Here is a 12,365-nt window from a genome sequence, read left to right as displayed (position 1 = left end):
TTTTAAATCTCCCACTTTCCTCTTCTAAAATATTGGCATCTATGCGTGTGGAAAGATTGCTTTATGAAATTTTGGTTAACACAAATTGTGGGAAATCTGATAAAGGTAAAATATCTCAGTTTGGGCACCCTTTTGCTCCTACAGAAGCAAGCTGGAACCTCGCTTACTGATGACAATGAAATATTTGCACACGCACTATTAACGTGTGTTAAACAGCAAGATAGCGGAGTAAGACTTCAACCGAACGTGCCGCATACTTTGCATGTTGTTGTATATAATTAAGTTCTCTTTAGCGGAATAACTATATTTCAGAGTACAAAATAATCGCGTCCGCGTCACGATACTGCAGCCACAATCCCATTAGACAGGATTAGAAAATAGTCTCCTTCTGTTGTTTACTGCGACTGTGATCTCTTTTATCCCGTTCCATTGGGGTCTGCTGTGGTCATAGTCCACTCTCTATGTTTATGCTTCTGTAAGCTGTTTTCTGGCATAGCTGTTCCCTCAACGGAAGTTACGCTGTGCGGCGGCCATCGCTTCCGACTTGGGAACTGCTGCCGCTTCCGGACTAAGGGAGAGCAGGACAGTCTGTCGGGGAAGTCAGCGCTTCCCATAGGTAAGTGATTGGGAGCCGAGAGCGTTTGAGGAGTAGGTACTGAGGGCACAGAAGGGACTCCATGCTTGAAGGACAGAGGGCATAGGAGGAAGAACATAGGAAGATAATGGGTGTTGAAAGGCAGGGAAGTAAAGTGTGTTTTATCAGATGAAGGGGAGGACGGATTGCCGTAGAAACAGCTGAAGGGTGTTTGTGGTGTTAATCGCAGGTACGATTAAGGAGGAAATACGAAAGTACGAATGGGAGCTTTTTGGGCTAGAGCAAATTGCCCTTCAGGAACAAGAATGGGTAAAAATTAGAGTCTGGTGCTTGATGCTTTTAGCGGAGACCTGGGTGTTGTGATAAGGGAGAAAGCGGTGCTGAAGTGTTGTTGCAACGAGCGGGGGATATGATACGATAGAGGGTAGATGGACTGGGAATCGTAAAGGTAGGTAGTAAAAGGATGCTCCGAGTACAGAGGAGAGTGGTGCTCATAACGGGATGACGATTGGGTGTTGGAGAGGAGCGCACGATTTATATAGCCAAGGAGAGTGTTGTGACGAGAGAGAGAGGAACAAAGGAAGGTGGGTTGCTGGAGTCTTGGGTGGAGACACTTGTGCTGAAGGTTAAGGAGAGGATGGTGTGTTATGCTGGCAAAGGAAGGCTGGAGGGACTGTTGAAACACCACACAATGACATAGTCCTTGTATTGCTGGTTTTGGGCATTTTAATTGCGTGTGATGAAGCCTTGCAAAGGTTAATAAAGGAGGTCGTATTTAAGAATTAAAGGTGTGGAATAGGCCATAGGAGGAAGATGCAAGGGGTTGTACTAACATTATTCTAGACTATAACTGGGTGTCGACGCAGGGGTGGTCTAGGGCTAGGAGAGATATTGCAGGGATTCGAGATGACTAGTGGCAGATGGCAGCTGAAGGAAATAGTGATTGGCTGGAGTAAGGGTAGCTGTTCAAGTAGGACCGTGTACGCTAGAGGAGTGGAGTTAGTGTGTGCTGAAAGAACAGAGTGTTGAAGGAGGGTGGACTGTTGTCAGGTTAAGCTGATGATGATATACTATGAGTAGATGTGTATTTGGGGAGTGTAAGTAAGCAGTTTGCTGGAAACAGGATGAGTGTGTGTTGATGGTACAGAGGGGGTAGGGCGGGGCTGGATAGAGGAGAATGGATTGGGGAGGGGGTGCTCAAGTTAATGGAATGGTGTTTAGAACAGTGTCCTTCAAGAATAGGAGAACGAGGAGGAGAGTGTGTTGGATGAAATATACAGGAGGTGATGTTTCACCAGAAGCTTGAGAATGGGTTATGGTGCTTGACTGACAGGGCGAGAAGAGAATGGGTGCTAGAGGACCAGGGCAAGGTGTGCTGAATGGAGGAAGATGTACAGGAGAGATAGTAGGTAGGGTTCAAGAGGGACAGGATAAGGGTGTGTTAGCAAGGAAGTGGATTCTGTGCTGGAGTTGGAACCAAGGATGGTACTGTGGCTAGAGGGTGAAGGCTACTAGTGAAAGATGTGGGAAGGCTAGAGAGGAGGTGCAGGAGGCTAGAAGCATTTGCAAAGTTAGGGGAGGGCTAGAGGAGGACCTCTTGCTAGAGGTCACCACGAGCGGGTTGCCAGCTACTTCACAGTAACAACCAACTTCTGAATAATGTGAAAGAAAGCCACAAATGTAAAGCGTTGCCAAACATATAACAGAAAAGGTGATAACAAAACATTATGGGTTATGTTCACACTGAGAGCTGGAAGAAGGGTAAGCAATGTGGACCTAAGGGCCGGGGAAAGGATTAGTAGTGTAAATAGGATGGTTGGAAGGAATGCAGAAACGTGAAGTGTATGATATTTGTGAATGTTTTGTGATAAGGCATACAACACATGAAGAGAGCCTAGGGTAGGTGGGAGTTAGGAACAAAACTGTAATAGAGAGGGGAAGACAACAATGTAACATGCGAGACTCACTGGAGCAGATGTATGCAATGCAATGAGTAAAACCCCAATAAAATCTGTTTAAAAAAAAACCACATTTAGAGATCATTACGTTTTATGATAATTAGTCGATTGCATCAGGATACCTGATCATGAAAGTTGTATTTGCCAGGATGTTTACACTTTTGAAGGTCAATAGCAGGGCTTTATTTTGGTGCACTATTACTACATGCAGTTTTGAGGGACCTACAAAGGGATGTGGGCATGGTATGTTCTATGAGAAACTAGAGTGAAGATATTGGAAGAAGTCTCTGAACAAGTGTTTTACAAGGACTCGAAAGAATTATGTTTGGCTGTAGGGTGCAGCAGTCGAGAACGGGGGTATTGTTGGCAAATCAGAATTGTCCAATGCTTTTTTGAGTGTCTTTGTTGCAGTTGTAGCGCTACCCAATATAAACTGCATGGATGAGCAACTAGAAATGTGCTTGGTGCAATGTGCACTTTAAAAACAAGAATCAACGAACGTCTCAGAATTCTCCGCTGTGTATGAAACTTAGTTGAAACTCTGTGGTTAAATGGAGCTGCTTTAGCATTCCAGGTACAATTTGTTGCACCCTGGTTGGATTCTCGTCAGTACTGCTAACATTTCATAATTTCTTCATTTCGAGGTAGGCACAATGAATGTGTTAAATGAGCATATCGTAATGCCTGTTGTTCATAGCACGATGTAACGTCAAGCTGTGGCTGTCAGCATGGTACAAAAGTAAGTTGTAAACAAAACACAGTATCCCACGTGGCTGTGTGGGATGCTGTATTTTGTTTATGGTTTTTGTTTTTCCCCTCATCCCAGATCTAAAATGATTTTGTAAATGACAGCCTTTGAGTTGCAGAAAAGACAATGCGATAAAACTCTAGCGAAGGGACTCTGTTTGAAGTCCTCCTTTAAACCTTTGTAAATGTATTCGTCCTACTCCATCTCGGCATTCTGTGAAGGAATTAAGTGATGTGGACGGCTCTTTCTTATCCCTCTGAATTTTAGACTGTGTGTCTGCAGCAAACAAAGATAAACACCAGGAAACCTATTTAGATGACTCCTTCTCTTATGATTCTCAACTTAAGTTGTCTTACTCTTGGGGTTCACCATTTGTTTAGAATTAGCTCTTTGCTATCTGAAGATAGCAAAGCGCCAATGAAGATTAAAGAGCCTCCTTGTTGGAAAGGTTTTACGTTCTTTCACTAAATCAATTTTGACGCAGCCCTGTAAGGTTCTGGTTTCTTCTTTGACTGTGCACCAAATAGTGCATTTCATCCCAAATTTGCCTTTGGTGTCTAAATGGTTCTTTGGTCAGTTCCTTACTTAGTTGTATTTCATCGGTACACATTGAGTGAATGATTGTTCCCAGGTGACAATCCTAGCCTCAATGTTTCTTAATTGTTCTTGACATTCTACGTTGAGAGGTTAGTACTTTGCAACCACTGTCAAATGAGAAAATTGTGTTTGTATTTTTTTCTAATAATTTGTTTAAGAAAGAAAAATATTCTTTCAGTGCTGTTCACTGTTGGATGATGCTTTTGTTAGACCGAACTTTCCATCTTGGCAGTGTTTTTTCGTTGTCCATCCTGTTAATAGTCTGTGGGCCACACTCATTGCCTGCTTTTTGGATTCAAAAGTTTGAGTTTAAGACTGCTTGCCTCAGCCTATATATTATCTTTAACACAATCGTTTTTGCTTTCCTTATTTCATATGAAGTCAGTAGTCAAGGTTGCAGGGTCTTTGTAGAATTGCCGTGTTTTCTCATCTTGGAGAAACTGGCACCAGAGTTCTGTTCTTATGTTCTTGTGCTTTACCTATCAGGTGTGGTATCACCGAAAGCTCTCCTGTTTATGTTTTTAAATGTATCAGATAAGCCCATTTCATGTTTTTCAGCTCTGGTCTCGCATTTAAATGCTTTGAGATTGACTTAAGGATCTTTATCTCGGAGATTTGAACAGCTGACCCTTACGCTGCCACATCAGGGGCATTGATTAACCTTCACATTTGTAGTAGGAAAAAGCTTAACGCTAACTCGATTGATGAATGAAATCGTTGGCTGAGATCTACCCTTCTTAAGTCGATGACCTTCCCTGCGCAAATGTTGTCATGCAAATCTTTCAAACCGAGTTTAGTTTAATGGGAAATGTTTTCGCTGTTCAGGGTGAAAATATTAAATAAGATGTGTTCCTTATCTGGCCACTGATATACCTTACATTACGCTATGTTTGCAGGTCTTCCATGGCTCTGCCAAGAATACAGAAAAAAACTATGTAAAGTTCAAATTGCAGCCTGAAGACAGCTATGTGGTCTTGGGGAGGCAGAACAAAAACTGAGACAGAAGTAAACCCGACCGTGCCGGACTCTCTGTAGTTAACACAACAAGTTGATGGACGGAGTGCTGAAACTTTTCAACCACTCACCCACAAGGATCTAGTTAAATCCAGTGGCACAGCGAGCAAGAGACCCACGTCTGGGCACCCTTGTCCACTTAAAGTGAACATAACAAACACAATAAGATGATGGACAGTGCTGAAACAATGCAACAACTCACCCCAGTAAAGAGATCTGGGTTTAATCTATTGTTCTTTTGATCACTATGCCACCCCAGTTTGGTATGCCCAGATGTGGGTCCCATGATCGCTATACCATCAGATTCAAGCTAGCGTGTCTTATCAGGGTTGATACCCTGAAACCAGCCCCCCGGATTCTTGTTACTGGTCCAGGAAGGACCTGGACTGGCAGTTCGGGCTGGGGGCATGGGAAGCAGTGCCAAGACTGATTTGCATATGGTTGGGTCTAAACTGGAATGGCCCGGCGAGCAAAAAAAACAATGGATTTAACCCAGATCTGTGAGTGGGCGTGAAACTTTGATGTGTTCAATATTCCGTCTGTCATTTGTTTGTGCTGTGACTGTCTTTAGATCCACCCTCTAAACCACCGTATAAAAGCTGATATCCTTTGCCAGAAATGTGCTTTTACAATTTATTCTCTGCATGCTCGTCCAGTAACATTCATCATTATATACCGGGAAGGAGTTTGTGCTGCAGTTTTTCTGATGAACACCCCAAACACTTTTGAGCTGTTATTGGAATTCAAGGAAAGACACCTAAAGTGAATTCTTCTTCACAGGGGCGAATCCTCTGCTAATAGTATTCCACAGTTGGTCTCAACCATTAATTGATTGATTGATTAGCGTTGTATCTTCACTCACCACTTTGATGAGAGCCAGTAACCGGTACAACGTCTGACCCCCTTGCATCGTGAATCGCTAGATTCTCATGCCTTATGTCTCGGAGTCCTATTAGGGTAGTGTGACTTTTGTTGCCTGTGTGATTACTCCGCGTTGCTGAAGGATCCCTTGTGCTCCGTTTGAAAAAAATATATATGCATAACCTTGTGCCTAGAGATGGGGCACTGTAATCTATTCTGTATATTGGGTTTACAGTTCCATTCAATCGATATAGATATCATCTCTAACTCCTTGTAAATGTTGGCATATGCTTTTTCCTTGTTAGCAGTAGTTTGCTTTCTTTTAGAAAATAAAGTCGTGGCCAGGTTTCTGATGAGTATGCAGTTTTTTAATCACTTTGTGGTCGGCTTAACTCGACGTGTTAAATTTCCGGTCTGCTGACTGCAGGTCGAGATCTCATTGGGGCTCTTTATTTATCTTGGTTCTGCATTTTTTTCACTGGGGGACTACAGGTTGCTATTGATTTGGGACAGTAATGATATTTTTTTTACAGCACGCAGCATTGTTGAAGCTTGCCGTGCAACTGCAATCAGAGGAAAGTCATATCTGTAACTGGCAAACATTGTAACTGATAATAGCGTACAGTAAGTCACAGACGCTATCTTTAGTACGAGCCAACAACTTTGTATCACTTTCAGAGGATTTCATGTTGGGTTTCGACCAGGCTGGCGTGTTCCTTCTTAACGCAAAACGAAACCAGTTTTTCTTGTTCGTTTTTTTTTTTTTTTTTTTTTTTACAAGTCCGTACATGTGTCGCAGGGAGGTGTCCTCTGCAGACATTACAGATGATCAACTCTGCCTTTATTATTTTCTTTTTACTTTGTATTTTCTTTGTAATAAGAAAAATGAACATTACTCCACCACCGTAGTAAAACCCCCAGTTAATATCCATAGTCATCTAGTTTTGTTCACTTTTAATAGTCACAGTTCGTTTCAGACTCAGATTCTTTTCAAAACCACCTGATATAGTAGGACAGTGGCTCTTCACATTTTGAGTACTGTGGGACCCCCCCACTGTGTCACCACTAGATGTCAGTGACCCCGGTGTAAGCAATGTCTACGATTTAAACCTCAAAATAAAATACAGAAGCAAGTGTACATAAAACCAATAGACACATCATAAACACTTTTATTCAAAATCAAAATTTTATGGGCAGGTTGGAGCTTTTCAAAAGTAGTTTTATTTCGAAAAGACAAAGCAGTATGTTGTGTTCCAGCACATCAATTTGTCTTTTTTTCTCGTTATGCATGCCCTCTTTTTGGCAGCATGTAGCTGCTTTATTTGCACTGTTTCCATGATTCAAAGTAAGGATACCAACTTAATTTGTACCTTCCAATTTGCAAATTCCTTCACCCTTAGAAGCTTTTTTGAATGTTTTCTTTTCAGTTTACCATTTTCATTTGTATGTATGGTATTAATCTAATGATATTTAATTTTATTGAGTCGCAGTCCCCAAGAATAGGCGGGAGGCACACCAGGGGACCACTTCCTACCTGGTTGTATGTTATTTCATAGAATAGGGGGTCCATCTATCGCAGAATAGGGGGTTCTCTGTGTTTAAATCGAGCAATTTGGAGATGTCGGCCAGGTGACCGAATGTCCTCCACTTTGCTAGTCAATTTGCAGTCCCCAATCCTGCATCTTTTTTGTCTTTACCATGTTCTCCATTATCAGATCATACCCTTTGTTGTTTTCATGCTCTAAGGTATCTGATTTCCTTTCCAATACTGTAGCCTGGTCATTTGGCTTGTTAAAATGATCTTTGAGAAATAGATTTTTCGATCATGTCTATTTCCCCAACAATAGGTCACATGCAGATGACTGACCTTCCTAAAAAGAACACAACAAACCTCATAGGTTGATTGATTGTAGTGGGCCCAGAGTCGAACTACCAAGTTATGCCTTCAACCTGACAAATCTACCAATAAGCTACACTGTGACCTGCCTGTTCCATATGGGTGGAGTCACAGACAAACAATGCCTGAGGGGTTGTCGACTCAAGGGCAACCTGATGCATATACTGTGGGAATGTCCTAAATTTGGGGCAGGCTGGAATAGTCTGGGTAATAGACTATCAGATGGTTTGGGCAACGAAGTAAGGCTCACACCCCAACTGGTCTTACTTGGCATCTGGGACGAACAAACCCTGGACCAATATGCCCTATTATTTTGCCACCTGGCTCTGATGGTGGCTCATAGAGATATTCCTTAAGTACTAGGGAGAGGGTGGGGCGTTAACTCTGCCTACCATACCCCATACAGGAGTGGGAGTAAGGCATGGATTCGTGTATGGGGACAGAAAATCTAATATACCAGGCAAGAGGTTGCCCACGCAAATTTAAGAAGATCTGCGGTCCCTTGGAGAGAAACGAGTGAGTGCATGGAAAAGTGGGAGGTACATTGGTAATGAAGGGTGGGGCTGACTTGAGCCACAAGTTAAACTGTTGGGTTTTTGATGCTGTGCATAATGAAAGGGAAAATACTCTGATTGCTGCCTCAGGCCCAAGGAAGACCAATGTAGTAATTACTGTATGTTTCGATCACATGTCTTTAATAGTTGGAGGGGTATGTTATACTTAAGGCTCCCTGTTTTCCGTTTTTACTGATTTTTACAGATAAATACAGACAGAAAACCATTTATTTTCTTGTCTGTATTTTTTAATTTTTTTAATAACTTTTTATTTTTAAATAAGTTGAAGCAAAGCACCATAGAGCAATCGCATACAGGGCAAATCAGCCTTATTATTCGTACAGTTTCAGGAATACACATGAGTTAAAAAGTTCTGGTGTTTCAGTGTCCATCTGAAAATTAGGTCCATTTCATACAATATCATAGTTGTCACTCAATTAGCTCGTCAACATTTCTGATCGTGGGGGGGTTCACAGATGTTACCTCTATATATGTTCCATTTAGTCCATACCGCTACCCACTTCTTCAGGCATCCCCTAGCCACGTATATCTTCTTTTCCTGCACCATGTTCCAATCCACGTCTTTCTGCCAGGCCCCCAGTGTAGGTGGTGTGGCCGCCCCCCATAATCTCGCGATGTTTCTCTTTGCTATTGCCAGACCCAAGGTGGCCCAAACTTTGCCTTTCGCAGGGATGTCGGAGGGCTCCCAAATGTTAAGAAGGCACCTTTTCGCCTCAGGCCTCAATTCTACCCCCACACTCCTTTCATACAATCAAGCACCTGTGCCCAACAAAATTTTACCTTCCGGCAGTCCCACAATATGTGCAAAAAAGTTCCCACCTCCCCACACCCCCTACGGCAGAGTCCGTCATCACTGCGTCTCATCAGAACCAGCCTGGTGCTGGAAATATACACCCTGTGTAGTAACTTCAATTAAATCAGTCGCAATTTGGCTGGTATTGCTATCTCTTTTGGGGACGCTAGCGCCTCGCCCCATTCTTCGTCATCGATTTCAAGGCCGTCGGCCTCCCACTTTTCTCTAAGGGCCAATAGTGGGTCGGGGTATGATTTATGAGTTTTTTGTATGTGAGCCATATGGCCTTTTCAGGGAGGTGGCCGTCTAGCAGTCTGTCCTCTAGTGGCGAGGACTCGGGGAGTTGCGTCCCAGGAGGAATGTTGGCCTGTAGTGCATGTCGGACCTGCATGTAGCGGAAGTGTTCTGTTCTAGCAAGTTCATACGTGTGCTGAAGGGTGTCAAATGTGAGTACTCCCTCTGGGCCCCATAAGTCCTTGATCCGGGAAATACCTATCAAATCCCAGTTCCTAAACCCCTTCGTGCGACTAAGGGTGCCTAGCTTCTCAGAGGCCCACAATGGGGTTGCCTGGGTGAGTTTGCCCGCCCAGCCCAGTTTCTTATGGACTACGTGCCACAGCTGGACAGAGTGTTTGGTTGGCCCTGTCAATCTATACCTTCAGGGTCTAGAGTAGAGAGCCACCTCGAAGTTTCCCCCTGGAAGGAGCCATTTATCCATTTCGTATCCTGGGTAGTTACCTGCACAGTATGTCCCTTGATTGATCGCCGACAGGTGCGCCGCCCAGTAGTATTTCCTGATGTCTGGGAGTGCTATCCCCCCATCAAACCAGCCCAACGTTAGCTTCTGGAGGGAGATACGGGGTGCACCAGTCCAAAGAAGGTCCCCCTGGGTTGCCTCAATGGCGGCAAAGTAATTATTTGGAACTAGGTCCGGGTGGTTCTGGAGGGCATACAACAATCGTGGCAGTGCCATCATTTTAAACAGGGAGGCCCGGCCTAGTAGTGACAGTGGGAGGCTTTTCCAGGCCGCTGCGTCTCTTCGGAGCCGCTGTACGGGTGGCAAGAGATTTCGTTCGTATCGCGCGGTACGGTCTTTAGATATATCTATCTATCTATCTATGTGCTGAAACTCCGTGTTACCACCTCCAATCCCCAAGGACCGGCGAAGCAGGAGACAGACCACAAACTTTTCAGGTAACTGATATTTTTTAATTGCAGATCTTAGTGGTACAACCAACCATGACGTGTATCGGGCTATGCAGCCCTTGTGTGTGTGTATATATATATATATATATATATATATATATATATATATATATATATATATGTATGTATATATATATATATATGTATGTATATATATATATATATATATATATATATATATATATATGTATGTGTGTGTATATATATATATATATATATATATATGTATATATATATATGTATGTATGTGTGTGTATATATATATATATATATATATATATGTATGTGTGTGTATATATATATATATATACATATATATACATATATATACATACATACATACATACATACATACATACATACATACATACATACCTAGGTATGTGAACCCGTCGCTGACTATTTGGATTGGGCAATCGGCCGGTGTCGGGGGGGTGGTCGTGTAGGACATAAATTAGAGATTTCCCCAAGTTAATACTGTAACCGGAGTACTTCCCAAAACTCTGATAGATGTCGAGTGCTGCTACTAGGCATTCGTGAGGTATAAAAGGATGTCGTCCGCATACAGCGAAATCCTATCCTCCCAGCCGTTAGTCCACCGTATCCCGCGCAGAAAGGGGGTCTGCCTCACCCATGCTGCCAATGGTTCGAGAGCAAGAGCAAATAGCAGTGGTGAGAGGGGGCATCCCTGCCTTGTCCCTCTTTCCAAATGGAAGGCCTCTGAAAGTTTATTGTTTACCTCGACTTGGGCCAATGGATCCGCGTACAGGAGCTGTACCCAGCTGATGAAGGTAGGGCCAAACCCCAACTTCCGAAGTACTGCCATCATGTATGACCATTCTAGTGTGTCGAAAGTCATGGCGCGTCTAAAGACACCACCACCGCATCTCTGTGGATCCGGTAGCAGCAACTCAACACCCCATGGAGGCGTCGTAAGTTCAACGCCGTACTGCGGTGAGGCATAAAGCCCGATTGGTCCGGGTGTACCAGGGTATGGAGGACCGGGTTGATCCTGTTAGCTAAAACCTTTGCCAGGAGTTTTGGTTCTACATTGAGCAATGATCTCGGCCTATAGGAGGCACAGAACTCTTTAGGCTTCCCCGCCTTAGGGATAGCAACTATGGTGGCTATCCGTTGATCACGAGGCAGGCTACCTAGCTCCCTACTTTCGTCGAACATCCGTTTTAGGTGCGTAGCAAGGCTGTTAGGTTTGAGCTTATAGAGCTCCACCGGTAAACCATTGGGCCCAAGGGCCTTTCCAGGGCGAAGGTCCTGGATGGCCTTCACGATCTCTTCCACGGCCAGCGGTGCTTCCAGAGTCTCTTTTTCGTCTTCGGAGAGAGAGGGAAGGACAATGTCCTCCAGGAAGGCCGCTGAGTAGCTTTCCGTCATTACGGATTTCCGAGTATAGACCTGTTGATAGTATGACGCGAACTCCCTGACTATCTCTGGTGGATCTGTAAGAACCATCAACGTAGCCGTCTTCAATTCAGCCACCACCTTCTGAGCCTGTTGCTTTTTATCTAACCACGCTATCAGTTTGCCCGCCTTGTCTCCCTGGTCGTACAACCTCCCTTCTCTGTCTCTCGCCATTGTCCTGGCTGCGTCCGTAGCGAGATCCCTGTACTCTGCGGCCTTCAGTTGGAGCTGATGTAGCGTATCCGGGCTCCCGGTGAGTTGCGCAGTGTCCTCCAGTATCTTTAGGTCAGATTCCAGAGTCTGCATTTGTGCCTCACGTTCTTTACGGCGCCCTGCTATCGCCGAGAGTGCTTCTCCCCTCACCACCGTCTTGAAGGCCTCCCAAAGGACCACCCCCGAGTCCACAGTCCCCTCATTTTCCTCAAAGTAACGATCAATTGCCTGAGTTATTTTCTTTTTCATAACCTCACCCTTTAAATGCCATGCGGCAATAGGAGCCACACATCTAACCTTCCGCTCGCCCAGCGTGATTTGTGCCCATAGTGGGGAGTGATCCGAAATGCCTCGCGCCAGGTGGGTAACCTCACGTATTGTCGTATCTTGGTGCATTGGCACATGGAGATAATCTAGACGTAAGAAAGTGTGGTGTAGACCTGATAAAAAGGTATATTGTGTTTGTGTCGGGTGTAGGAGGCGCCAGAG

The 12,365-nt window shown here is 44.1% G+C and overlaps 1 protein-coding gene across 2 annotated transcripts in view; it reads left to right on the top strand.

Annotated features, from left to right (window-relative positions):
* The first annotated feature begins 222 nt into the window (after window positions 1-222).
* ADIPOR1 (adiponectin receptor 1) overlaps window positions 223-12,365 on the top strand; it is a 356,425-nt gene continuing 344,282 nt past the window's right edge. The window contains exon 1 of one of the 2 annotated variants that reach the window (XM_078644108.1): window positions 223-616. The gene's annotated coding sequence lies outside the window, so the exon portion shown is untranslated. The remainder of the gene's footprint in view (window positions 617-12,365) is intronic. The other variant, XM_078644109.1, reaches the window with a different exon arrangement.

This window comes from Lissotriton helveticus, chromosome 5_1 (assembly GCF_964261635.1).
Source record: "Lissotriton helveticus chromosome 5_1, aLisHel1.1, whole genome shotgun sequence".
Lineage (NCBI taxonomy): Eukaryota > Metazoa > Chordata > Amphibia > Caudata > Salamandridae > Lissotriton > Lissotriton helveticus.
Note: the sequence above shows the minus strand (reverse complement) of the source record. Positions and strands in the feature narration are given on the sequence as shown.